Here is a 9,515-nt window from a genome sequence, read left to right on the forward strand (position 1 = left end):
CAGGAATTACCCAGGGCTATGCCTGACATGAACTGTTTAGCGCAGATTCACCAAACAGCTTTGCTAGGTCCTGGGTCATGGGCTAACGACACAATCGCAGCATCATCAGGCCATCCCTAGCCAGCTACTTGCAGAGGTTGTACATTTACGATGAATGGTGGAGCGCTCTGATCCACCGCTGACACTAGATTGAAGAGGGATTGGACTCGACGCCTTTGAGCCGCTCACCAAGCATTTATGATGGTAAGCTCTGCGACGTAAGGACTGAGAATCTCTACTTTTACATTTGCATTTTTTCGCTCTATAAAAGGACCTTAAAACACAAGTTGCCATCAAGACCAGAACCAAGTGGTTCTGCGATGTTATAACAATACCAGAGACCTAGGTTTGTATCTGGCACTGTTTGTAAGGAGTTTGTAACTTCTACCTGTGGCCTGCATGGGTTTATCTAGGGTGTTCCAGTTTCATCCCACCCTCAAAAATGGGGGTTATAGGTTAATTGGGTGTAATTACCTGGCATGGATGTCAATGGCCGAATTGGCTTCTACTATGTTATAAATAAATTTATGTTATTAAAAACCTATTCCACAATGTCACAGTCGCTTTATTTTTCTTACATATATGTGCCAATCTTAGAGTCTTTTAAAAGACCCTATGTGGAGGTCTGCAATATCAAGCATTGCAATGTAAAGGACTGTGGATCATTTTAATAACCAGGCCCTGTGTTCTCATTTCCTCCCCTATGGACTGGCCAAGAATCAAACAATGGCAAAGACAAGCAGGTACAGTTGGGCAGCAGGAGATCGCTAGCAAGATTTTAAGGTCTGTTCACCTGTGTCCTGTGGTCTTGATTGAGGGGAGTGGCCACCTGAAGCAGGTTAGACGCAAGGTGTTCATGTTGACCTGGAGAGAAAATATATAATCCTTAAATTTGAAAATCTTGAGCTCCTGCCAGCCTTAGTTCTGACACCAGGGCTCCTTCAGTCAGTTCCCAAATTAAAATTACAACCAGGTATTCAGTCTTCATTTTTAAGAAGGCCCAGACAAGCTTCAGGAAAGCAAAAGGAACAACATCTCATATTCCATCTGTAAAAGATCAACCTTATCTTCTTTGTTCCATTCTGTCCCTTTGTGATTAACCTCCAGTTCTCCCATTTTTGTCTCCTTTCCCATCTCTCTCATCCCCATCACCCAGTTCATTTCCCAACCCCTTCCTGGATCTATTAAACCATTGCGCACACATTTTACCCCACCAGAATCCTCACACTTCTGGCTCCACCTGCTTGTTATGCCTCCCTTCACATCAGATTTCAACGCCTCTGTAGCGTTTGTTTTCCTAATCATCCTAGAGCAACAGTTAGTTGACCCAGCAGCATGGTTAGTGCAGTGGTTAGCAAAATGCAGCTATGGCATCAGTGATGGGGTTCGAATCTGGCATTTGTATCTTCCCCCCATGTCTGTGTGGGTTTCCTCCAGATGCTCCTGTTTCCTCCCACTATTCAAAAATGTACCAGGGTTGTAGGGTGTAACTGGATTGCATGAGCTCATGGGCTGAAAGCGCCTGTTACTGTGCTGTATATCTAAGCTAAAAAATAAATTAAATTTCACTCTCCCTTTGCCCTCTCTTGGCTCGATCAGCCTATTTTTGCCCATTGTCTGCTTCAACCTGTCACTCACCTGCTTCTGTTTTGAAACTCAATCTCTCTCCTCCCCCCCCATGGCTCCATCTGCCCATCAGACTTCACCCCTCCTATGTCCACCAGTCCTCCACCTGCCTCTGTCTCACTTCTCCCCTTCACCACTCTCTCTCTCAGTCCTGAGGCATGGTCTCAAACTGACATTTTGATAGCCCGTACCCCTCAACAGGTGCTGCTTGACCAGAGTTCCTCTTGCAGTTTGCATTAAGATGAAAGTGCTATGTGTCATTTACCGAGACTATTCCAAGATAGCGAGAGAGAATGCTGGAGAGAGTGTTAGAGGGAGTTGGGGGAAGAGAGAAAGACAGAGAGAGAGATATTTGGAGAAAGAGAGAATTGGAGAGAGAGAGAGTATTGGAAAGAGTGTGATGGAGGGAGAGCATTGGAGAGAGAGACTGCTGGTGAGTGAAACTGTGATGAGTGAGAGCACCTGATGGAGAGAGAGAGAGAGAGAGAGAGAGAGATTAGGCTACTGTACACTTATGGAAGGGGTCTTTAACTTGTAAATATATGAAACAACCAACCTGTGTGTATATGGGACTTCTTCTGGTTAAAGTTGTGAAGATCAACTTTGACAGGTCTTAAGTGTCCAGATTGTTCTACAATACTGATGGAGGAGATGATATTGAAACAAGGTCTAACAATAAGTATTCTCTCTGTACTTTACTTAAAAGAACAGCAGTTGAATGAATTGAGCAAGAGATGTCACAGATACAATGATGAGAGGCAGTGAATAAAATTAGTTTTAATAACCCACCTACAGAATGATATTGTAAATGAGCTGAAGGAGTACAATTTCACAAAGCTTTTCAGTTTCTCCTCTGTGTCTGTATGTGCATAGCATCAGTGATGAATAAAAATTATGTAAGATATGAATTCATAAGTTCCCCCACAGTGTTAGTGCTTCTTATCATTTCTGAAGGTGTTCAGAAAAGGTTTATGTGTTTTGCGAGAGAGCGAGAGGGGGAGTGAGAATGATACGAAGATCATCTCACAAATCAGCATGGGTGAGTTTTCATGGACATCTCAATAAAGAAAATGCAGTGTTGATGCCTCACAGATCCAGTGGCCTGGTTTTGATTCTGATCTATAGAGTTTGCACATTCTCCCTGTTTCTGTGTAGATTTCCTCTGAGTGCACAGGTTTGTTTTGGACATCCCAATTGGCAACTGTAAGTTATCCTTGGTTCTGCTGGGAGATGGAGTTAATGGGCAGTTAAGAGACAATGGTTGCAGGGAAAGTGAACTCCATGGTCACTTTCTCTGTAATGAGAATATGATCTGGGGAGAAGAGAGAATCTAAAAATGCCAGAAATCTAAAATTGGGAATTAAGCTGGTGTTTAGAAATGTCCAAACGGCTGCGCAGAAAGATATTGTATTATCATTTAGTTGGAGAGGTCTTTCAAATAACCTCTTTCTGTGCTGTAAGTTTCTAAAATTTTTCATTTAGCTGTTGAAATATAAATTATGCAAAATCTAAATGGGGATGGAAATGAATGGGGAAATGAGAGGTGTGACAGGGAACAAGATTCAATGCAAATTATGAGCTAAATTACAACAATGAAACTAAATTTAGGTAAAGTAACCTCGATGCTTTTTTTCACATTAAATAAATGTTAGGCTTTAAAGCATTTACTGTATACGGGAAGAAAGAAAACAGCAAATCCCTCTATTTCACTGTTCTGGTAATTTTGCTGATATTTATCATCTAATTCACTAGTGCAAATAAAATGTATGCCAGGTCTGCAAAGGCAAACATTTGCATTACAATATTGTGATAGTACAGATCTATCACCAATGTACATAGTGTATATAGTTACAGTATCTAGACTGTGCTTACAGCGATTGGCTGAGAGCTAAGCCACGCCTATTGTCTGGGCCTTAAAGGGTTGTGTCCCTAGCCAGGTCGGATCATTCCGGACTGGTCGGCCACCTGTGAAGAGCTCCTGTCTTTTGCTAATAAAAGCCTTGGTTTGGATCAACAAGTCTTCGGTTCTTTCGACGAGCTCTACAAATATCATGGCACATAATATATTAATATCATAGCCCAGTGAATGCATCCATTTATCAAGGCCTTCACCCTTTCACTTTACATTTCCAAAAATGAAGGATTGGCAACCATCCATCAGCAAGAAAATGGATAGCAGCATGGACTACCATATATATTTCTGGCAGGATGAACTCGAGTTCTAATTCTGACATTGTATAGCATTTACTAGAGAATAGCTCAAATGAATATTTACTTGTTTGCATATTAAAGGTAGAAGATATAAGGAATATTCAGAAAGTCAGTTATCACACTTGGAGAGAGACACACAAATGATGTTTCAGGTCAATGCAGAGTCCACCCAAGCACAGGAAAATATTCATTGACTTCATGCATGTGGTCTAAAATTGCATCACTTGCCTCACATAATGCTCAAGGTAATATGCCTCAAATTTATCTGGCTGCAACCTTTAGCAAGCAGGGGCACACATACAGTGGCCCCCTTCCTTCCGATGAACACCAGATTTCATGTGTGATCTTAACACAGTTAATTGATCATTACAAGGCAACTCACTCAGACTGGGATCAATTCACCTCTAAATGAAGATGGATATCACTGTCTGGCTACTTCTTGGTAGTTGAACAAGCAGTCCAGAATGCTTGGCATGTCAAATAAAACACTGAAATTGTTTGATGAGCTTTGGACTGTGCAATTTGAGTCCCGAAGGAAACGCAGAATACGAACTACCTTATATTTGTTGCGTCTCCATGAAAAGGTCTACCACAAGTGGAACATATTACTCCTTAAAAATGCTGAGGGACATTTGTCTCCTGCCTTTGCTGCAGCAGGGTTCAGTCATTTAATTGGTCCATGGGAGACCTGTTCTGAAGACCAGTCATTCATATTTCCTCCCTATACCCTATCTGGGGAATAAAAATCGATTGATCCCAGTCTTTAAAAATCCATTTGACGTGGCATCAACAGCCTTTTGGGGGCAGGGCCACAGATTGCAATAACCTATTCTGCGAAGAAGTGATTTCTGATTTTAGTCCTGGATTCCCCAAGCAGAGGAAATCATTTTTTGTTGATCCGCCTTATCAAAATCATTTTATTGTTTTAAACATTTCACTTAAGGTTGCTCCTTGTTCTTTGATACCAAAGAGATTAAAGGAGGAGAGGTAACTAAGTTATTACAAAAAGCAAGAAAAATTATCAGTAGCTTTAAGGTTTTTTTTTCTGTGGATGTAGGTTTATAAATTAATAATGACATTGATCCTACTGTGTTGGAAAATGCTTCTCTCTGTTCTTCAATAAAATTGGCTACTTTTAGCCAAAATTCAAATCATATATAAATGTTTTTTTTTAAGAAGTCCAAATAAAATTAGCACAATAATGAAACTATTTTCACCAAAATTTAAAATTTGTGGATGAGGATAATCTGGAGAAGCCCTCCATAATGTTAGGAAAAAAACACATTTTCTTCCTTTATTTATCCCTGTGCTCCACAGTTTTAAATTTGTAATCAGATGATTAACATGTGATTAAAGTGTAAATTCCAGATTTTATTCAAGGTTATTTGTATACATTTTAATTTGAGTATGTAGAAATTACAGCACTTTTTATACATACCTGTAGTTCCCCCATTTCAGGGCACCGTAATATTTGGGACATTTGGCTTCACAGGTGTTTGTGTGTACTCAGGTATGTTTAATTGGTTCATTGGTGCAGGTATAAGAGAGCTAGGCTTGCTTCTAAGCTATTGATTACCTTTAGAGTCCGTAGTTGCCGTTTGTCAACAGGAGAACCAGAGTTGTACCAATCAATATAAGGCAGAAAAACAAGTAAGAGACATCATGCAAACCTTATGATGACCAAAATCAACAGTTTGGAACATAATTAAGAAGAAAGAGCGTACTGGTGAGCTCAGTAATCACAAAGGGACTGGTAGGCCAAGAAAGACCTCCACTGCTGAGGCCAGAAGAATTCTCATCATAATGATTAAAAATCCCCAAACGCCTGTCCGACAGATCAGAACCTCTTTTCAGGAGGCCGTTGAGGATGTGTCAAAGACTACTGTCTGCAGAAAACTTCATGAACAGAAATAGAGGCCGCACTGCAAGATGCAAACCATTAGTTAGTCACAGAAACAGGATGGGCAGATTACAGTTTGCAAAGTATTTTAAAAAAGCCTGCAAATTCTGGAAAAAAGACATGTGGACAGATAAGACCAAAACCTGTATCAAAGTGAAGGCAAGAGCAAAGTGTGGCAGTGCAAAGGAACTATCTTCAACTGCTGATGGAAGTAGCAAAATGAATTGTGAGGTATATAGAAATATCTTATCTGCTAAAATTTGAGCAAATGGCCCCAAACTCATTAGATGGCACTTCATCCACCAGCAAGTTACAACTGTATAAGGTATTGGTGAGATCGCACCTGGAGTACTGTGTCCATTTCTGGTCTCCATATTTGAGGAAGGATATACTGGCTTTGGAGATGGTCCAGAGGAGGTTGACTAGGTTGATCCCTGGGATGAAGGGGTTGACTTATGATGAAAGATTAAATCGTCTAGGATTGTATTCGCTCGAGTTCAGAAGAATGAGAGGAGATCTTATAGAAACATATAGGATTATGAAGGGTCTGGATAGGATAGATGTAGGAAGGTTTTTTGAGCTGGCCGGGGAAACTAAAATGAGAGGACACAGTCTCATTATTCGGGGGAGTAGATTTAGGACAGAGATGAGGAAAAATAGTTTTTCCCAGAGAGTAGTGAATGTTTGGAATTCTCTAACCAGGAAAGTGGTTGAGGCTGCTTCATTAAACATATTTAAAATTCGGTTAGATAAATTTTTACATGATAGAGGAATTAGGGGATATGGGAGAAGGCAGGTAGGTGGAGTTAGGTCATAAATTAGATCAGCCATAATCGTATTGAATGGCTGAGCAGGCTTGATGGGTCATTTTTGGCCTACTCCTGTTCCTACTTCCTATCTTCCTATGTTCCTAAGACAATGATCCCAAACATACTGCTAAAGCAACAAAGGAATTTTTCAAAGCTAAAAACTGGAAAATTCTTGAATAGTCAAGTCAATCACCCGACCTAAATCCAATTGAGCATGCCTTTCATTTGCTGAAGAGAAAACTTAAGGGGACAAGCTCCTGAAAAAAGATGGAGCTGAAAATGGCCTCAGTAGAAGGAGGCAGAGCATCACTAGAGAAGATACTGAGCACCTGGTGATGTCTATGAATCACAGACTTCAGGCAGTCATTGCACACAAGGGGTATGCAACGAAGTACTAAACATGACTACTTTAATATACACACCATTACTATGCCCCAAATATTTTGGTGCCCTGAAATAAGCGGACAATGTATTAAAGTGTTGCAATTTCTATGTCATCAAACCAAAATGTATACAAATATCCTTGAATAAAATCTGAAATGTGCACTTTAATCACTTGTGAATTGTTTGAATACAAATTTAAAACTGTGGAGCATAGGAACTAAAAAAGTAAAAAATGTATCTTTGTCCCATACGTCGAAGTACTCGAGATGGCAGAGGTCGACAGCATCGAGTCCACGCTGCTGAAGATCCAGCTGCGCTGGGTGGGTCACGTCTCCAGAATGGAGGACCATCGCCTTCCCAAGATCGTGTTATATGGCGAGCTCTCCACTGGCCACCGTGACAGAGGTGCACCAAAGAAAAGGTACAAGGACTGCCTAAAGAAATCTCTTGGTGCCTGCCACATTGACCACCGCCAGTGGGCTGATATCACCTCAAACCGTGCAGCTTGGCGCCTCACAGTTTGGCGGGCAGCAACCTCCTTTGAAGAAGACCACAGAGCCCACCTCACTGACAAAAGGCAAAGGAGGAAAAACCCAACACCCAACCCCAACCAACCAATTTTCCCCTGCAATCGCTGCAACCGTGTCTGCCTGTCCCGCATCGGACTTGTCAGCCACAAACGAGTCTGCAGCTGACGTGGACATTTACCCCCTCCATAAATCTTCGTCTGCGAAGCCAAGCCAAAGAAAAGAAATGAAGGGCATTATAAAAAGGAATTCTCCGAAGAACAAGGGCAGGAGAGGTAGAATAGTAATTGTGACATTTGAATGGGAGGTAACTAATGAAAGCTGAGCTGAACAGAAAAAGGACAAAGAATTAATACTAGAACAATGATATTCAATGAAGTGGTTTATTATGTGTAATTTAAACAACCATATAGCCCCACCATCGGTCTTGTCAGTCACCAACGAGCCTGCAGCAGACGTGGACATACCCCTCCATAAATCTTCGTCCGCGAAGCCAAGCTAAAGAAAGAAAAGAAAGAAAAATAGCCATATATAACCATACAACAATTACAGCACAGAAACAGGCCAGTTCAGCCCTTCTAGTCCATGCTCAACACCTTCTCCCACCTAGTCCCATTGACCTGCATTCAACCTATAACCTTCCATACCTCTCTCGTCCATAAACCTATCCAACTTTTCCTTAAATATTAAGATCGAGCCCACATCTACCACTATGGCCGGAAGCACATTCTACACTCCCATCTCCTTCTAAGTGAAGAAATTTCCCCTTATATTTCCTTTATACTTTCCCCCCTTCAATCTCAATCCATGTCTTCTTGTTTGAATTCCCCCTACTCTCAATGGAAAAAGCCTATCAACATTTACTCTGTCTGCCCCTCTCATAATTTTAAATATTTCTATCAAATCACCCCTCATGCTTCTATGGCTCCAGGGAATAAAGTCCCAGCCTGTTTAGCCTTTCCTTGTAATGAAACCCTGAAACTCAGGCAAAACTATTGTAAATCTTTTCTGCACTCTCTCTATTCTGTTTATATCCTTCCTATAATTCGGCAACAAAACTTCACACAATATTCCAAATTTGGCCTTACCAATGCCTTATACAGCTTTAACATGACAACCTAATTCCTGCACTCAATACTCAGATTTATGAAGGCCAACATATGAAGTGCTTTCTTCACCACCCTACCTACATGTGACTCAACTTTCAGGGAATTATGTATCAGAATTCTACTGAATTCCTCAATTGTCGACCATTTAACATGCATGATTTCTGCTGATTGGTCCTACCAAAATGTTGTACCTCACATTTAACATCTGCCATCTTTCAGCCCACTCTTCTCACTGGTCTATATCCCACTGCAAGCTTTGAAAACTTCTTCACTATCCACAATGCCACCAGTCTTAGTATCATCTGCATACTTACTTACCCAATTTACCACCCGATCATTAATATATATGACAAACAACAATGGACCCAGTACCAATCCCTCAGGCGCTCGACTAGTCACCAGCCTTCAATTTGACAAACAATTTTCCACCTCTACTCTCTGGCATCTCCCATCCAACAACTGTTGAATCTATTTCACTACTTCAACATTAATACCTAATGATTGAACCTTCCTAACTAACCTCTTATGCAGAGCCTTGTAAAAGGCCTTACTAAAGTCCACATAGACAACATCCACAGCCTTCCCCTCATCAACCTTCTTAGTAACCTTCTAGAAAAGCTCTATAAGATTTGTTAAACATGATCTACCATGCACAAAACCACGTTGACGATTCCTAATCTATCCCTATCTTTCCAAATAATTGTATATACCATCTCTAAGAACATTCCCCATTAATTTAACTGCCACCGATGTCAGACTCACAGGCTGATAATGATCAGGAGCCTTTTTAAAACAGTAAAACAATATGATCTACCCTCCAGTCCTCCAGCTCCTCCCCTGTGGCTAATAACATTTTAAATATTTCTGTCAGAGCACCACTATTTGTACACTAACTTCCCTCAAGGTGCTA

The sequence above is a fragment of the Narcine bancroftii genome, chromosome 2, assembly GCF_036971445.1.
Source record: "Narcine bancroftii isolate sNarBan1 chromosome 2, sNarBan1.hap1, whole genome shotgun sequence".
Classification (NCBI taxonomy): Eukaryota; Metazoa; Chordata; class Chondrichthyes; order Torpediniformes; family Narcinidae; genus Narcine; species Narcine bancroftii.